We start from the raw sequence: 20,052 nt of genomic DNA, 5'->3' as shown, positions 1-20,052 counted from the left end.
CGCCCACGTCCAATTGCTACATAGGCAATGTATCCTATACCTAAGGCTCAAAAAAAAAAAAAAAAAAGAAGGGATCAAAAAATGATTCTAAGACCCAGAGGACTAGAGTGCACCCACAGAACTATAATATCATGGTTACCTGAACCATCAGATACCTGTTGACATGTCAGTGTGGAGTGTAGATTGACAATATTTCTTAAGGCTCCATACTTACATGAAGAGCTACAGGCAGTCAATCATTTCGAGAGCGGCAGAGTCAATGCTATCGAAGGATGAGCCCCCTTGATAGGTTAATAAATTCCCGTCTCTACCTAAATATATGTGAATACAAACAACTGTAAATATATAATATATATTATACATAAAAATAAAAAGAAGAAGTCATGAATTTGAAGGGGATAAGGGGGAAAAGGGGACATTGGAGGAGTTAAAAGAAGTAGAGGGCTGGGAATAATGTCAATAGAGTACTCCTACATGAAATTCTAAAAATAATGAAGAATAAAATTGAAATTTCAAGTAAAAGACAGATGAGACTTCAGGTTAATAGACATACTACTGCAGAGGACCAAATTTTGTTTCCTAGCACCCAAGCTGGGCAAATCACAATCATGTGTATCCTCAATTATAGAGTATCTGTCACCATTTTCTAGTCACTCTCATGTACACAAATACAAATGCAGACATACATATTCACATAATTAAAAAGAAACCTCTTTAAAAAGAAGAAAGGAAATATCTACCTATATTTACACCAATTATTGGTGAGATCCTACAGTTCTCGAGCATTGGCTATGAGAATGGAAACTGCTAGAGTAAATATGAAAAACTATCTTATAAAGTTAAATATGCCTCTCCATGTGACTCAAAGTCTACTTCTAGGCATTTCTAAAATGGTAACACATGTATGTTACACATACACAGAAATGTATGTCATCTGCATTAGTCCCATGAAAACTGGCCATTAATGGAGAAACACATAAATAAGTTACAGAAGATTTTCTGTGGAATATCACATACAATAAATAAACTATAATTACACATCACAAGGTGTAGGCTGATGCTGCTTATTCGTTTTCTGGGCCACTCAGACCCAAAATAATCACAAGAAACTATATTGACTGCCTGGCTAATAGCTTAAGCATATTTTTAACTAGCTATTACATCTTAAATTAATCCATTGTATTATTTTGTATTTTACCATGAGGCTCATGGCTTATTGGCAAGGTTTTGCCTTGTCTGCCTCTGTTGCGGGAGGTCCTCCCACTCCTCCAGCCTATCGCCGCTGAGATACCAGCCCCTTGGGGCGTGGTCTCTCTCCCTTTAAAAAAGCGGCCACTTCCCTCTCCTCTCTCTCTTCACTTCCTGCTCCGCCGGTGACTTGACTTCCTTCCTGGTTACGCAGAGGGCTGAAAGTGATCTGTAAGTTTTTCCCCTTTAAATAAATATCACCCTATTAATCATAATCCCAAATTGGCATTGTTTGTGACTTACGCCTTCATTTGGCGCCCAACGTTTGGTTTTAGAACCTCTCCCAGCTCGCAGCCGCGAGTTCGGCTTGGCGGCCGGAAGTTCGGCTTGGCGGCCGCAAGTTCGGCTTGGCGGGCGCTTGTTCAGCTTGGCGGGAGCAGTTGCTTCCTCAGCCGCTGCCTGTGGATTTAAACTCCACAGGCCCGCGAAGTCTCTGCCCGCGTGATTTGCTCTTTTCTGAGTCGTTTTCAGATCTCCCTTGCAAGCACAGCTCTTAAGTGGCGCGAACCAGAGCACGTGGTTGCTGAAAGCTGCAACCCCTCAGGGTGACTCTGTCACGTGGAGGCATAAGCGGCTTCCAGGTTGCTCTTCCCTACCCCTGGATTCTGGTTTCTGGTTCCATCTCTGGAATTGATTTAATTACATTTACTTTGTTGAGCAACTTACATTTTCCAGTTTTTAACAAATACTAGGCGGACTCTGAAACAGGACCGTGTTTTCGTCGAGACTTGGCAACAGCGCCACCTGCTGGATAATAGGTAATATGGCAGTTCTCGTTTCCAACGCGAATTTTACTGTTCTGGTTACCAATACAATGGGTTATATCATGCAAGGTTTATATGACTATGGGGATAACTTAATTTACTGGTTACTAGGTTTCAGTATTTTTTTGCATATTCTATCATTTAGGAAGATCATGGCACTCCTAAGAACCATACAATCTTTACTAGAAACTCATGCAGGTCAGGAGATTAAGGATTCAAAAGAGACAATAATAAAAAGACTTGAAATGATTGAAGAAATGATTGGAGCTGGTGAACAGAGTAATAAGGCACAAGGACAGAATACAATGCCAATACCAGCTATTAGAACTGGCTTACCAAAGGTTTTAGCAGCATACCCTATACTTAATTCTGACAAAGCGTCAACTTCTAAAGGCTCAAAGGGAGTCAGAGAAGCTAGATGGACGCCAATAGCAATGAATGATCTAAAAGAAATTAAGCAAGCTATTGTTAATTTTGGCTTGCACTCTGCATACGTAAAGGAAATGATAAGGACTTGGGCTTCTAATGCTAGAGCTACCCCCCATGATTTCCATCAGTTAGTGTCTGCAGTTTTAGATAATGGACCTTCCTTGATGTTTGGAATTTATTTCAGAGAAGAATCCAAACATATGGAACAGCAAGGAAGAGCAAAAGGTATTGAGGTTTCCCAAGATCAAATTCTTGGTGCAGGAGAATATGCTGATCCACAGGTCCAAGCTCTTTATGATGATGAAGTACTGTGTCTATGTCACCAAGCAGCTTTAAATGCTTGGAATAGGATACAAGATCCAGCAAAAAGGGTTGAATCATATACCAGAATTAGGCAGGGACAGAGAGAACCCTTTATTGACTTTTTGCAAAGATTAATTAAGGCTCTGGACATAGGGGTAACAGACCCAGAAGCTAGACGAATACTTCTTGAATCTCTAGCTTTTGAGAATGCAAACATAGAATGCAAAAAGATAATTGGGCCTTTAAAGTCTAGATCAGCACCTATGGATGAATGGATTCAGCATACGATGAATGTTGAGACGTTTAGCTATAACGATGAATCTTGGGTAGGAGAAGCGATTTCCACAGCAATGAGGAGACATCAAACTGCCAGGTGTTTTAATTGTGGTAAATTAGGACATCTGAAAAGGGATTGCAGGCACAGAATTTCTAGGAATATTATCTCCTCTGGGAATGACAAAGATAGGAGACCTAGGCCTTCAGGTATATGTAGGAGATGCGGTAAAGGCCGACATTGGTCCAATGAATGCAGGTCAACAACAGATAAACAAGGCAACCCGATACCGTCGGGAAACTCCTTGAGGGGCCTCTCGCAGGCCCCCAAGCCAACAGTGGCCCAGTCATTCCCAGTCACAGTGGAGAACGTGCCTCACCAAGAAAATTAAAAGCTCCAATTTCTGCTGTAAAAAGTAATACTGGTCTAAATGATGAAATCCATGTGGAGGATGAGTCAAAAAACCCAGTTGGACAGAGTAAACGTATATTTTGGCAGACTTCTATTAATGATCAAAGACCAAAGCTAAAAGTCTGTATAAATGGCACTTTTATTGAAGGCTTATTAGACACAGGTGCGGATGTAAGTATCATTACCCCAGAATCTTGGCATCCGAATTGGCCTCTTCAAGAGGTAGATGTTCAGTTCCTGGGAATTGGAACCCTATCTCGTGTAAAACAAAGCACAAGATGGGTTGAATGCATAGGGCCCGAAGGGCAAATAGGAAGACTAAGGCCATATATAGCCAATATTGCCATAAATTTATGGGGCCGTGACCTGCTACAGCAATGGAATACCCAGATTAACATTCCTGTAGTTCCAGGAACTCATAATTCTGGGAAGTATATGATGAGGTATTATGGAAAAAGGTCACTAGCCATTCAGGCTGTACAAGAACATACAGCAAATACCAAACCTTTAGAGGTACCAACAGCCCTACCTTTAAAATGGCTAACTGAGAAGCCAATATGGATCAAACAGTGGCCTCTAGCTGAAGATAAACTACAGGCATTGGAACAGCTGGTGCAGGAGCAACTAGATGCTCACCACATTGAAGAATCAACCAGCCCTTGGAATTCTCCTGTGTTTGTTGTAAAAAAGAAATCTGGTAAATGGAGAATGGTGACAGATCTAAGAGCTGTCAACAAAGTAATTCAACCTATGAGCTCACTACAATCTGGAATTCCTTTGCCTTCTCTGTTACCAAAAGGATGGCCTCTTATAGTTATTGATTTGAAAGATTGTTTTTTCACTATACCGTTACAAGAAAAGGATAGAGAAAAATTTGCCTTTACAGTGCCTACTTATAATAATTCTCAGCCCAATAGGAGATATCAATGGACTGTCCTCCCACAGGGTATGCTCAATAGTCCTACACTGTGCCAATATTTTGTAAGTAAGCCATTGGAAATAATTCGTAAACAATTCCCCAAGTCCATTATTTATCATTACATGGATGACATCTTGTTATCTGATTCAAATAAAGATACTTTAGAAAGGATGTTTGAAGAAGTAAAGAAAGTCTTGCCTAGGTGGGGATTACAAATTGCCCCTGAAAAGATTCAAAGAGGAAACTCTATTAATTACCTAGGTTACAGAATAGGGTTAGAGAAAATTAAAACGCAAAAGGCACAAATTAGGAGAGACCGCTTAAAGACTCTTAATGACTTCCAAAGATTGTTAGGAGACATTTCCAGTCTACGACCAGCTGTTGGGATAACACCTGATCTAATAGTTCATTTAAACAAAACCTTAGATGGTGATAAAGATTTGAATAGTCCAAGAGAACTGACAGCTGAAGCAGAAAAGGAACTGACAATGATTGAGGAAAAATTACAGGAGGCACATGTGGATAGGGTGAACCCAAATCTTAGCTGCATCCTAGTCATATTGCCTTCCAGAATTTCTCCTACAGGGATTCTAATGCAGAGGGAAGATATTATTTTAGAGTGGATATTTATACCTAATAAACCAAGTAAAAAATTAAAAACTTATGTGGAAAAAGTCTCTGAATTAATTATAAAAGGTAAGCTGAGACTTCGTCAACTAGCAGGTATAGACCCAGCAGAAATTATAGTGCCTTTTACTACTGAAGAAATAAAAAAGTTATGGGAAGACAATGAACCGTGGCAAAGAGCTTGTGCTAATTTTTTGGGAGAAATTAATAGCAACTATCCCAAAAGTGGTAGACTTAACCTCATAAAAAGAACTTCTTGGATTCTTCCTAGAATTGTACGTGATGCTCCAATAACTGGAGCCCGTACATTCTATACTGATGCAAATAAATCAGGGAAAGCAGGTTACAAGTCAGATGAATTGAGTAAGGTGGAACAAAGCCCTTATAATTCTGTCCAGAAGGCAGAATTATATGCCATTCTTATGGTGCTAAGGGATTTTAAAGAACCTCTTAATATAGTTACAGATTCACAATATGCAGAAAGAGTTATCTTGCATATTGAAACCGCTGAATTTATACCAGATGGCACAGAGTTGACTTCATTGTTTATCCAGGTACAAGACATAATCAGGAACAGGCTTTGTCCGATGTACATAACACACATCCGTTCCCATACAGGTCTGCCTGGTCCTCTAGCCCAAGGCAATGCTGAGATTGATCAATTATTGATTGGAAGTGTGTTGCAGGCCTCAGAATTTCATAAGAAGCATCATGTCAATAGTAAAGGCCTAAAGAAAGAATTTTCCATTACTTGGCAACAAGCTAAGGACATTATAAAGAGATGTCCTACTTGTTCTTTCTATAATCAAACACCGTTGCCTGCAGGGAGTAACCCAAAGGGCACTAAGAGAAATGAAATCTGGCAGATGGATGTGTTCCACTTTATGGAATTTGGTAAATTAAAATATGTACACCACACCATAGACACGTATTCAGGTTTTCAATGGGCTACTGCCCTGAGCTCAGAAAAGGCTGATTCAGTAATCACACATTTATTGGAAGTTATGGCCATCATGGGTATACCTGCACAAATAAAGACAGACAATGGTCCAGCATATGTATCTAAGAAAATGAAACGCTTTTTTGATTATTATAATATAAAACACATTACAGGTATACCAAATAATCCTACAGGTCAGGCAGTTATAGAAAGATCAAATCGTACTATAAAGGATATGCTGAACAAACAGAAAGGGACCGAAAATACCCCCAGAAATAGATTACATAATGCTTTATTAACCTTGAATTTTCTTAACGCTAATGAGAAAGGAACGACAGCAGCAGAAAGACATTGGATAATGGAAAAGTCTGCTGAACTAAATCAACCGATTTATTTCAAAGATGTGCTGACCTCTCAGTGGAAGCCAGGAGATGTGCTACGTTGGGGAAGGGGTTTTGCTCTTGTTTCCACAGGAGAAGAAAAATTGTGGATACCATCAAAATTAATAAAGTTTCGATTTGAAGAGGAGAAACCTCTTGGAAAGGAGAAATGACAACTTATCCACAATGATGATATTCATACAGGTGGTAAGAAAAACATATAGAATGGGGGCAGGGTTCTGTTCTTATCTCCACAGGAAAACACTCATCTTTGAGAAATTCAAGGGACCCTGGATGTTTGGATACTGACAGATGGAAAAATACCTGCCCGATAGGAAATATCAAGAAAACTGAATGGGTTGTGTAAGTAATATTAAACCATATTTCTAAATTTATAAAGCTGGTTTTGAAGTTGGACTCTGGCTCAGTCCCTCTCCAATTCCAAGCCTGTTAGTAAGAGAAAAACCCAGAGTTTCTGGAGTTTCTGTCTCATGTCAAGAGCCATGATGTGGGACAGAAAGAAATATGAGTTTAGAAAACATCTTTGCTTTTCTTCATATCTATCATACTTTTCATTGAATATATCTATCATGTCTTTCATTGAATATATATATATATATGTCTATATGATTAATGCTTAAGTTTTTCATAATGAACAATGAGTTTTTCCTGAAGTGACATTTGAAGTTTCCAGGAAGAAGATGGGGCCCCATAACAACAACTCCACCTGGTTGATATGACGTCAGATACTGATAGCGCTACAACAAGACCTGCTTTGGGTACCAGCTGCACAAGACAGTTCCAACTTGGTTAGCTGAAATGGTGCACATCTTGTACAACATTCTGGCCAGACCTCCACAAAATACTCAGAGACTATTTGCAATTTTAAAAGACATTGATCTTGAAATTTAACCATCATTTTACTTTCACAGGATCCCCCAGAAAGAACGTCGCCCCTATGACAGCTGGAAGTAATTTTAGAGGACGACGTCCCCTCTCCCAGTAAAGTTTGCCCTTGGGTTTAGGGACATCATTTAGGGGTTGATTATAATTAGTATACGATTGAGGGTTGGGGGAGGAATTTTATAAGCTCAGGGATCATTTTGAAAAAAAAAAAAAAGAGGGATGATGGGATAATAGATTTGTAATTGTGAGTTACTGTTGTTAGACAAATATATTGATATAGATTCTTGTATATTGATACAAAGTTAAATTGTATTGACTATTGTATGCATTCATGTTTCTACCTCTGTTTAAAACATTTTTTATGTATTGACATATATATATTGTATATATTTACCATATTGCAGTGTACATTTCTACCTCTGATTAAGATACTTATATAATGTTCATGTATTGGTATATGTTTACCCACTGCAATGTATATTTGTACATTGTTTATATTTGGAGGTCATTGTCCTCATTTGTTTCACAGTCGTTTATTGTCTTAGTCTTTAAGTTAGATAGATATTGAGAATTATATAGACTAATAGTCATCTAAGTTTGTCATTTATAATTAGACTAATCAGGTTCTTTAGATATATAGAGATTATACTCAGTATAGATAGATAATCTTCAACTTCTTCAAAGAGCTGTAGAAAATGGCCTTTAATCTAACTCAGAGTTTTGTGGTAGTGAGACACAATTGCTCCTGGCAACACCACTCTATTCCCGAGAGAATGTTGAGCACCAAAGACACTCCACCTGGAGCATTTCTTTTTGGCAGAACTGGCCTTGGGGCAAAGAAATGCCCATACCTCAACCACTGACAAAGATACAGAGCGTGCATCAATGGATAAAACAGGGCTGTCTTATCCTGCCAAGACAGGGTAAGATAGTTTTGAAAGTTGCTTGCCTTTGAAAATGGTGTGTCAGTTATGTTAGGCCTTAGCCAAAGTTGGTTGCTTCAACGCTGCTAATGTGACTTTGGGTGATTGCCTAGGTAGCTAGTTGTCTCTGTGATTTGTTGCATGTTTTGGAAGTTGTTTTACTGAACTTCCTAATTACCCAGGTAACATTATTTCCCTTCTCAGATCTTTGATGGGGTTGAAGACTATATAAATGTAGTTACTTTCTCTCATGACTTGGCCAAGTTATTTATTATACAAGACCTAAGCTAGTTAGAATAGCGTATTTGTACTTATTGTATATAATTTCATAGTAGGTTTAGAACTCTCTTATTTAAACAGAAGGGGGAGGTGTTGCGGGAGGTCCTCCCACTCCTCCAGCCTATCGCCGCTGAGATACCAGCCCCTTGGGGCGTGGTCTCTCTCCCTTTAAAAAAGCGGCCACTTCCCTCTCCTCTCTCTCTTCACTTCCTGCTCCGCCGGTGACTTGACTTCCTTCCTGGTTACGCAGAGGGCTGAAAGTGATCTGTAAGTTTTTCCCCTTTAAATAAATATCACCCTATTAATCATAATCCCAAATTGGCATTGTTTGTGACTTACGCCTTCATGCCTCTTGCAACGGCTACATGGTATCTCTTTTACTCCGCCTTCTTTCTTCCAGCATTCAGTTTAATGTTTTCCCCACTCCCAGTTCTTTTCTGCCCCGCCACAGGCCAAAGGAGCTTCTTGATTCATTAATCAATAAAAGCAACACATATACAGAAAGATTTCCCACACCAACAAGGTAGAGAAAACTCATCAACATAACTGAGCAGCAGAAGTCACACACATCACGGTGAGTACCTCCATTCACTTAAATGTCGAAATCATGTCAAACCAATCCATTGTCAGAAACCACAATCAAAGACAGAAGAACAATGGCAGTGTCAGCACCGGTTGTGTAGGTTGAGTATGTGTTTGTTGCTCTAAGTGATGATTACACAGATGTGCTCTTTTTGTGAAAATCAGTTGATATGCCAACTCATGACCTGTATACATTTTGTTACATGTGTGCTCTACCTCAACATAATGTTGCTTGGAATTTTTAAAGGAATCAGGAAATGAGAATGGCTAAGAAAGAATGAAGAATGGTAACATTGGAAACAGGAAATGAAAGTGAAGATAGAATGGTGTTTAATGACCTAAAAAATGTGTGCTTTGCTTACGATTGCCCAGTGAAATCAGACATCTGATGCTTCAGCCTCCTAAGAATTAGAAATGTCTCTGAGTGATGACGCAGACAGATAGACAGCCCTATAGAAGGAGCTCTGCTTTCACACTCCTCTCATCTCCCCACTGCACATGCCACTCATCTGTGGCACAGCATCCAGGGCATCCACTGAATTAGCTTTCCTGGCTATTTTAGTTTCCATACGTTTGTGTGTCTTTCTCTGCTCTGAGAGCTTTCCAAAAATGGGCAAATGTATGCACTGCTGGTGAACACTGTAAATATTTACTTTGCTAAACTATGTGTTCTGAATATTGTCACTCTCATTACAATCTACATAATGATTGGTAAAGTGTATATGTTCATTTTTAAAACTACCCACTTATGCCTTCTTTGATGGTAGATAACTCCAATATATAATCCAGTAAGTCCAGTCTCACACAGTTTTACAAGTCAAGTACAAATACCTTCACAAGACAATGATTAATAGGTATTATCTTGGCAAATGATAAAGGAATGCAACTTGAAATTTATTAAACCTCAACAGGCAAATGAGCGTTTTGACTCCCATTGGTTATTATCTTTTATTCTCTGTTTATGTATGATTATTTCTAATCAATGCTAATGAACTAATGAACTGACTTTGGTAGTAGAATGGCTAGTCTCAGTTGTAAACTTGACCCAAACCATAAACTTTTCTGAAAACAGCATCAGGGAGGAATTGTCTGTATTAGGCCAATTAGTGGACGTGATTGTTGGGAATTATCATGATCACTTTAACCAATGTAGGAAGGTGTACCATAGGTGGTCCTGTTCACAGCTGAGGAATGAGCTGTGTAAGTAGAGAAGAACAATAAGTTGAACATCATCATCATCTATGCATTTATTGCTCTCTGTTCCTGACTATAAATGTGGTGTGACCAGTGCCCTCATGTTCCCCATGCTTTGGCATTCCTGATATGATAGACTGGACCCCAGAACTGTGAACTAAACTATACCCTTTCTCTCCTCTGTTTTATGGGGGGCTATTTATTCATAGCAGCTATAAAAGAAAGACAGGTGAACAGTAATGGAGGAAGGTATCTAGCATTGTTCCGTAAAAGTGTCAGAATTCTCAGCAGCAAATAAATTAATAAATAAATTTTTATGATCACAAGATGGAATTAAGAAGCTTGCTTTTTCTGTGGTTTACTTCCTTGAAGACAGATCCTGTCCTGGAGGAGGTAACAGCAAGTTCTCATTCCCCTTGGAAAAGAAAGTGACACCTTCAATGTAGAGAGAAGATTCCTCTTTCTGAGTTTACTGCTAACTTATCCATCCTATATTGAATCCAGTTTCACCATTTAAATGCAAAACCCACTAGTATAACAAGCTGGACATAAAGGGTATGATTAAAATGTTGTGAAACTATTTTTTTTTACTAGAATAAGAAGAAAATTTATGCTGATACAGGAGGATCCCTCAATATCCATAGTTCTAGCAAGTTCATGACATTTTTTAATTCAAGACTGTGTTCATTTAGTTCACGTGCCAACATTAGTGGGAATAATACTATAGGCAAAGCCAATTCAGAGAAAATACTCAGATAAAAGTTAGGTTTATTTGATTTTTCTTACAACACACACACCCACACCCACACACACCCACACCCACATCCACACACACACACACACACACAAACACAGAACACACACCATAGTAAAAGACCCTATCTAAAAAGGCTGAGACATAGTCCTTTTCTTGACTTAATTCTTTCCAGATTTAAAATCCTTGGTATATCACTGTACCCCTGTTCTTTTTTTGATGTAGAAAACCTACCCAAGATGCCCTAGTCTTCCTCAATTTTCTATTTTCCAACACTAAGGGTATTAATTGATTTGTTTCATTCCAAGAAGCTTCCTGCTGGGCTGTAGACAAGCTGGTAAATAAAAATAAGCACAAGAGAGTAACTTGTGGGTGTACATGATGTTGTGTTCTACTTAGTTATGTTAATAGAGACCAAATTAATTATGAGATGACTGTTATTTATGTGACTATCACTATAATAATTTTCTTCTTTCATTTCTTTCTTCCTCCCCTCTCTCCTTCCTTCCTTTCTCTCTCTCTCTTTCTTCCTGTCTTTCAGAGCCCCTGAGAATTAGGGCATTAGAGGTCTTTACTGAGGTCTTTACTGAGTTCTCTGCCCTACCTCCCCTGAGGGCACACTTCTCTGACTATTTCATTTACTTAATAAAAGACACCAAGAGATAGATAAGTGAAGAATGGGAGACTAAATTAAACCAGTCAAGGGAATGTTTATTTGAATGCTACGGTTTTTAAATGACAAATATCCTTTCTCTTTCTCTTATGATGAAGACTAAAATTCAAAGGCCATGAACCATTTTCTCTGAGTCTTGGGAAAAGGAAAATAGCCAAAGTAATTGCAAGGGCTAAACAGTTAAATTTGAATCCTTCCTGTTTTAGTTTCAAATTTGCAAACAGTGTTTTTCTAACATAGCCCAGAACGCATGCTAATCTCTTATTCAGTTCCAGGCAGCATCCTATACACTCAGTGCTTTAACCTGAAACTCCAGGGAGAGACAGCATAGGGAGGGGAAGCTGGTTTGTTGTATCTTAAGCACTATCAGCTGCATCCTGTTTTATTGACTTAATTTTGTTAGAAAAGAATACCTTTTGCTGAGGCTCAGAAAAATTAAATGATGCATTCAGTTTCACTTTGTTAATAGGTTAAAAACAAGATTAGAATTATGAAACAGTAGTCTGATGCATAGCTTACTATTATCCCAATTTTTTTGAACTACATAAGCCAAAATAAATTACCATTCAATTTTTTTTGAGTATTGTCTCATGCTATACTGTGAGCAGTTACATTTTACCCTAAAATAAGACAAATATTTTAATTTAAAAACTTTTTTAAACTACCTTAGAACAACAGTAAGGACAGAAGATTGCTTCATTTCAGATAAAAACTATCTGAAGTTGATTTGTCCTTCTGATAAGTTTCTCTCTCAGCCTGTTTCAATCATCTACAGGAATTCCAGTCCCCAATCTTTTAAATAGAACTTGGACTCTTAGAGCCTAAAGCAGCAAGCACAGGGCCTACATAGGTCTCCACCAGGTCCTCTGTGTGTATGTTATGACTATTAGCTTGATTTTTTTCAGCTTTTTCCCCTTTTCTTTCTTTCCTTCTTCCTTTTGTCTTTCCTTCCTTCCTTCTCTCCTCCCTTCTTTCCTTTCTTTCTTTTTTTGTGGTACTCCTAACAAAGGAAACAAATGAATCTTTGAGTCTTTTGCCTGTTCTTGGGGCTCTTTTCCTCCTTTTGAGTTGCCTTGCTCAGCTTCAAACTGAGGGCTTTTTCCTTTTCTTATTGCATCATTTTTTTCTTTTCTTTTTGTGAGCACAGTGACAATATGGTCAGGACATCTTTTAGTAGCCCTTGCCTATTACACTGCTACACAGATTAATTTTCTATCTATCACATGCTCATAGGGAGACACTTTGAAACCACAGCAGTTTGTAACACAGAAGATAGAAGTAGAAAAGACACAATGAGATCATAGCAGTTAGGAGTAATGTCAGCCTATGACATGAGATTAACTGCTTGAAATTGTGAGTTCTTGCTCAGTACTGAGATTCACTATGGTTACAAATCTTTTCAATGTCTCCCTGCTTTATGATCTTCAGTAGTTTCTGATGAGATGACATTATCTTTGGACCATGGAAACAGAGTCAAACATTTAATTGAACTAAAATGCTGAAAAGGAGAGGCTACTATTATTTATTCATTATTGTTGTTGTTGTTATTTCATTTATGTGTCTCTGTTGAGTGTATGCTACATGAATGGGAGTCTGTGGAGGCCAGAATATGGATGGTATTGGAGACAATTGTGAGTACCCTTCTCTGAGTGCTGGGATCTAAGCTCTGGTCCTTTGTAAGACTGCAAGAGCTCTTAACTGCTGAGTAATCTCTACTGTTCCCACTTTTTCTATTTCAGTCACTAGTGACTTCCAAACCAGGATTCAACACTTCATGTATAGTACTTTATGTCTCCAGTCTAGTCAGCTCATCCTATGACTAACTGTGTTAATGGTAGGTACCATTTATCCCTTCTGATCTCACCAAACATGCAAAGACAGGAATTTAAAATGGATTGCATAAACTTCACTTCAACGAAGGGGGAGAGAGTTGTTATTATAAATAATGCACTGACAGAATAAAGAATGCACTTTGAAGAATATAAATCAGCATCTTCAGATATCGACTCGCAAAACATTTGGCAACCTCAGTGGCATTACCAATAATATGTGTCTCGAAAGAGCAGGGCTAAAGTGCTTAGTGTTATATTTCACATTACAATGCATATAATTGCAAAGTGAGTTTCCACATTACTGAAGTAACAGGTCAAAATATAATCTAGCTACTGGCTCTTATAGATACACCTGCCTCAATAGAATTCGAGCAAACTGCATATATTTTTAATCAGAACCATTACAATAGGGAGCGTTTTCAACCTTGAGCAGCCACGGTCTAAGATTACCCTAATCATCATCTATCCTTTGTAGTTTTCTCTTCGGGAGCCTTTGTCTGCAAGTCTAATCACAGAAATCACAAATTGCAATCTCAAGGAGACACAAAGAGACAACATAAACTTTGATCCCGAGCATTTCTTCTCGCAGAATTCCAAACAGCAGCCTCGAGTTGTACAGATTTTCTGTGCCAGCAATGATCAGAAGCCCGGTAGCTGCAGCAGTAATTGCTCCCCAGTCATATCTGCAGTCCCTGACCTGGTTTATGCATACAATCTATATTCTAATAGCAGTCAACAGGTCACAAGTTAATAAAAATACCATTAACGTCCCCCTGCGACTACGGAAGAGAGGTATTTCATCTTCTTGGGCTGTGTTGGGCAGATATAATTTCCCTGGCTGTTAGTGTAATTAAACCATGCTGGCCTGTGGAGTTCCCTGGAGACTATTGCTGGCAGAAGATGACCTTGAAGTGTATGGTTGGTGACACTGAGCCAAAGGCCACCATTTGTCAAGGGTCTGGGTCAGCCTCAATATGGCTTCCCATGATGATACCTACTTAGATATCCACACTGGAGACCACAGCAGTCTCTCTCCCCAGACACAGAGGCACTGGAAGAACAACAGGTGCTAGCTGAAGTTGACTATTTTCTTCTGCATCTCCAATCTACCATTTTGTCACTCCCTCAGACCTTCAAAGGCAGTGTTTGTTATCTTCCTCAATCCAACAATGTGTTATCTAGCTTTCTAAAATTCTCCTTTATCGAATTAAAACACAAAGGCATCAATAGCAGCATCTTATCTGTGTCCAATCTCCATCACATTAAAGCTTCAGTCCTTTTGAGTATTTGCATTTTGGAACGTTGGCAAATGGACCGAAAAGACATTTATTATAATTAAGAGGTGGAAGTTGCTCCTTACCCTAGCTGCTCTGCTGCCCCCTACTGCTTCTGGGAGTAAGTTTGCATTCAAGAGAGAACTGAGGAATGTAAAGTCCACCTTTCAGTTGCCCTCAGTCCCAGTCCCCATTATTTCTATATGGGGATCTTACTGGCCACTTTCAGCTGCCAATGGAGAGCTTTAGATGTATAAGATGCAGTCAACGACACTACTGTAGTTGATTCTACTTACTCTTGCTACATTGGTTCAGATGCTTGATTTTTTTTTTAACAGAGTTAAGTTTTACAAACATGGATCACGTGGTTTCTCCCAAAGCCTGAAATTTTGCTGTCCTGAAAGTAAATTGATCTCCATTTTTTTTAAAAACCTTTCTCTTTTTTTTATTGAAAAACTTCATGCTTTTCTCCCCCCACAAGTGCTCTTTAATCCTCCACATGTTATACCACATGCTTGTCCACAGCTACCAACCCATATACTGAAGACCCCACATCCTGGAACTCAAAATGTGGCTGGAGTTGGAGACAGGGCTTTGCAGAGGCTGATTAAAGAAGCGGATGCTGGTGAAAGCTAAACTGATCTCACCGTTTTCCTGAGATTTTTGATGTCTATGACCACACAACAGAGCTGGCACTTACAGAGAAAAATCCCGAGACAACAATATTTGGGAAGCAAGGGTATCTACATGTCAGATGCCAGGAGAGGGGCTGCAGAGGGAAGTGACTGTTTGCTCCTTAACCTTGAGAGTCGAGTTTAGATCTGTAAGAAAGTACATTTCTGGGGCTTGAACTATGCAGTCCGTGGGACTTTGTTAAGATAATGCTAGCCTAACTATGCAACCTCCTTCAGTCACTGAGAGACTTTCTTTCATTTTGTCCTTTGTGGATATGTATTGTCCCATTCACTGATTTTTAACATTGACCCAGGATACATGCCACAACTGACCTGTCCATTAGCATCCTGACGGACATTTATGTCAGGCAGAACTTTTTGCTGGAATAAGCAATGTCAAATAGAACATAATCTGCATATTTCATTGACTACACTTGGGAGTGTTTCTCTACCTAAGTTAACTATGTCTAGATGTAGTCTTTCTGTCTTATAAGATATAGAACACATGGAATTGAACATCTTGTCAGATTGCAAAATCTCAGAAACCTTTTCTCCCAGAAAACTTCATACATATGCATAAATATATATTTTATATAGTATATTTATTTCCTTAACTTTTTATCCATAGTTAGTGTTGTTAGACTTTTAAATCATTTTGATAAGCTCTTGTAGTAGGTATAACAGCTACTTCAATATTTTTTACCATGTTTTTGTTCCACTTGAGTTGAATTTGAATTATTTACATGTTTATTAAACACTCTCACTTGTATTCCTTTAAATTAGGCAAGTATGAAATTTAACTAATTTTCCAATTGAAATTATTTAACATTTTGTTATTGTCTTGCAGGATATGTTTATATACAGCAGTAAAAGTTTTTGAGATTATTCCCAATTGCAAATTCTTCTCAAAGACTTTTGCTTTGTTTTAACTTCATAGATGAAATTTATTTTTTAAAAAGGTGTTATTTTTATTGTATGTGTATGAGTGCTTTGCCTGCAATGTATGCGTATGTACCACATTCATGCAGTACCTAAAGAGTCCAGAAGAGGGCATCAGAATACCTTAGAACTGGAATTACAGGTGGTTGTGAGAAACTGGGTGATGAGAAGAACATCTAAGTCATATACAAAAGCAACAAATACTCTTAATCACTGGCTGTCTCCCCAGCCCTATGTGTGTTACGGCTAATTGGACCAGATGAAATAATGCCAGTTATGCACATGGCTTCAAATGTTTGTATTTGGTTTCAGAATCTTTACCAGTCTTCAACTGTCAACCTTATTAATAATATTAATAATAATTAATAATAATAATTCCTTTAATATGCATGAAGCTATGTGCCTCTATTTCTTCCACTGGATTTATTGAGATATGCTTGACATATATGCATATGTGTATATATGCAGATATATAAATTTAAGACATATAATATGATGTTTTGTTATAAGTATTTGTGAGACTATAATCACAATATGGCTCATGAACCTAGCAGGTGCCTCACACAATGCCCTCACATGCTTGTTTTCTCTCTCTCTCTCTCTCTCTCTCTCTCTCTCTCTCTCTCTCTCTCTCTCTCTCATGAGTGTCCTTAAGATCTACCCTCTTAGCAGATTTTAGATATACAATATCTAAAACATTGTGACCACATCTCTAAAACTCATTTTCATGCCTAAATACAACTTTGGACCCTTTGATTATTTCTTGCTTTCTTAATTTTCAAGCTCTGGAAATCATTCTACACTCTGATTTTATGAACTTGACAAATAAATACAAATGCTGCATGATTTTACTTGTTTATGGAGTCAATAATAGATCTTCAGCTCAACAAGACAGCTCAGCACATCAAAGTACTTGTCTACAAACCCAACAGCCTCAGTTATACCCTAATGCCCACATGTCAGAAGCAACTTGTACATGAAGGAAACAACTCCCACAAGCGTCCTTTGACCTCACCACTCCTGTGTCTGTGCACGCACATGCACGTGCGCATACACACACACACACACACATACACACACACACACAAGCTGAATAAATAAATGTCAAAGAAATGGAACTTGGTACTCAGACTTATTTTAGCAATAGATTGTGAAATTCTGTGACAACCTTATAGACGGTAGCTGGAAGTTTTTCAGGCCTAGTGTATGTCTATATTACTCTTTTTGTTAGTAGATGGATATGATAAGATATGCATCATCTCAGTTTTTCAGAAAATATTTTTTAAAAATTATCCATCTTGATTTTAGTAACCTTGAGTTGATTTTTTTCTTACATAAATGGTTTAGTTTTCTCTTATTGTAAGCTACCTAGAATATGATTGCTACTTCAAGCCAAAGTGTATAGACACCTACCTACACCCCCAATGTTTGAAGACAGAAAGATCATTTGAGTTCAGCCATGGTATATGGGCTGTTAGTGTTAGTATTGGATTGTGAAGGACTTTTGTGTGTTTATTTTTCTTCCAAGTAGGCTTACTTTTCGCTTTTGGGTTCTACAGTTTTTCTATGCAGACATATGTAAACAAGAAGTAATATTTTGCTGACAATTAAGATTTTGCCCTTTCAGTTATGTCTAATGTATTTTCCCTTGCCCTGCTTTCTTGTCCAGGGCTTCCAGAGTAATTCATAGTAAACATGATGGTGGTGTGAACTATTATTTACTTTGTGGTTGTAGCAATATTTTGATGTTTTAGGCAAAGACTCTCCATTACTGTCTTTAAATATTTTTTTCCACTCATGTACCCTTTCCACCCAAGAAATTTTATGTGATCTACAGTGATATGGGATATTGACTGTATATATGAGCCAAAAATGTATTTATAATACATCTTGAAGAAATGCATTTCCTGTATGTACTGGCTTGTTTTCTGTCACCTTGACTCGAGCTACAGTCATCAGAGAGGAAGGAGCCTCAATTGAGGAATGCCTCTGTAAGGTTAGGCTGCAGGTCATTTTCTTAATTAATGATCAATAGGAGAGAGCCCAGCCCATCATAGGTGGTGCCATCTCTGAACCAGTGGTCCTGGATTCTGTTAGAGGGCAAACTGAGCAAGTCGTGTGTAGCAAGCCAGTAAACAGCACTCCTCCGCAGCCTTTGCAACTGCTCCCGCTTCCAGGTCGCTGCCCTGTTTGTGTTCCTGTCCTGATTTCCTTTGGTGATGAACAGCAATGTGAAAGGATAAAACAAATAACCCCTTTTTCTCTCCAACTTGCTCTTCGGTCATATTGTTTCATTGTAACGACAGAAACTTAACTAAGACACTTGGCAAGACCATACCTGTTGGCATGCCAACGTGAATGGGAAATCTTCACAAGGACCCAAACACTTGATGAAGAGCTGTGGGTAGCTAATGGCTGTTGAAGAATGGAAATTATAGAAAATTCTATCTCAACCCAAAACCAAATGTTACTGAATGATTTTTGTGATGTGCGGGAAACTGAAGTCAGTCACTCAAAAAGTGTTTTTAAAAATCAAACAATATGGCATAATACAATATGAAGACACACTGATTTGATAGCGACACATTGAGGGACAGTGACTAGAAAATATTAAATTTTTTTTATAATAAAAATATTTATGTCCACAAACTTCATGTGTTCAGCAAAAAAAAACACTACGTGACATAACGGCAGTAGTATCAAATCTGAGCCACAGTTCAAGTGGTTTTTGTTAGATTGCAAGGTATACTGGCACGCATAGCATAAAGTGTGTGGGTGCTAAGATGTACATGTGTGTGCAGAGGAAGGACTGGAGTCACATGGAGTAACAGGAAAAGCATTGCTAGAAACTCCACAGCTGAGTTACATTTGGAGGTTTGAGCGAATTTTTGATGATCGACCTTTAAGAAACCTTTCACTGAGGTCAAATATTTCATCACTCATATTCAATTAGGTGACCCCTGTGATGTTGTTGTCCACAGTTTCACAATGCAGGCTCTAAAGCATACAACTTTAGAGAAGCAAATGACCAATGGGAATAGTTGCTGCTTTGCAGCTTTCTTGGGAAAATCTAAGCGTCCAGCCTCCATCAGGATGGTACTCCAACACTACTCACGTAGGCTATGCAAACCAAAATTTCATAGGTGAGCCCCATTCGTGTTCCTTTACACAAAATAATCCAATCTGTCTCTTTCTCGGCCAGCTTCAGATAGCACAGGAACCCTGCGTAGCTGTTATCTATTTGGTTTCTGGTGTTTTCTCTCCAGATCCATTTATCTCATGTGTAAGTTCACTGATAATATTTGCTTATATAATTTTAACCAAACACTCATGTATTATGGTAGCAAACGGCTATGCAAAATACAAATATTACCAGAGCCGTGTCTAACTTGCCTGCCTGACCTTCCTGGTGTATATACCGCGCGATGGCCACTCCTGCACTTACAGCATGGGCTGCCATGCTCTTAGCCACACTTGCTTACAATTAACTCACGCTGTGCACCGAGCACAGCCAAAGCTGCTGCGCCAAACTCAAATCTCCCGTCCCAGATCCTGTTCTAGATTCATCAGTTTGTGTGAAGGAGCGGAATAAAACACAAAGGATCTCAAAATAAAATGGGATGCAAGGAGATTAAAGAAGGGCTGTGGGCATCAATCCTTCAGTATAGTACAACAGGAGAGGAGATAGTCTGTAGACCACAAATGGATGGAACACAATTAAACCACA

The 20,052-nt window shown here is 38.5% G+C and overlaps 1 protein-coding gene across 5 annotated transcripts in view; it reads right to left on the bottom strand.

Moving 5' to 3' along the window:
- The window catches only part of Lsamp (limbic system associated membrane protein), a 2,112,174-nt gene that overhangs the window by 1,115,193 nt on the left and 976,929 nt on the right, over window positions 1-20,052 (bottom strand). The window lies entirely within an intron of this gene.

Source organism: Microtus pennsylvanicus, chromosome 1 (assembly GCF_037038515.1).
Source record: "Microtus pennsylvanicus isolate mMicPen1 chromosome 1, mMicPen1.hap1, whole genome shotgun sequence".
NCBI classification, from domain to species: Eukaryota; Metazoa; Chordata; class Mammalia; order Rodentia; family Cricetidae; genus Microtus; species Microtus pennsylvanicus.
This window is presented reverse-complemented; position numbering and strand designations above follow the sequence as displayed.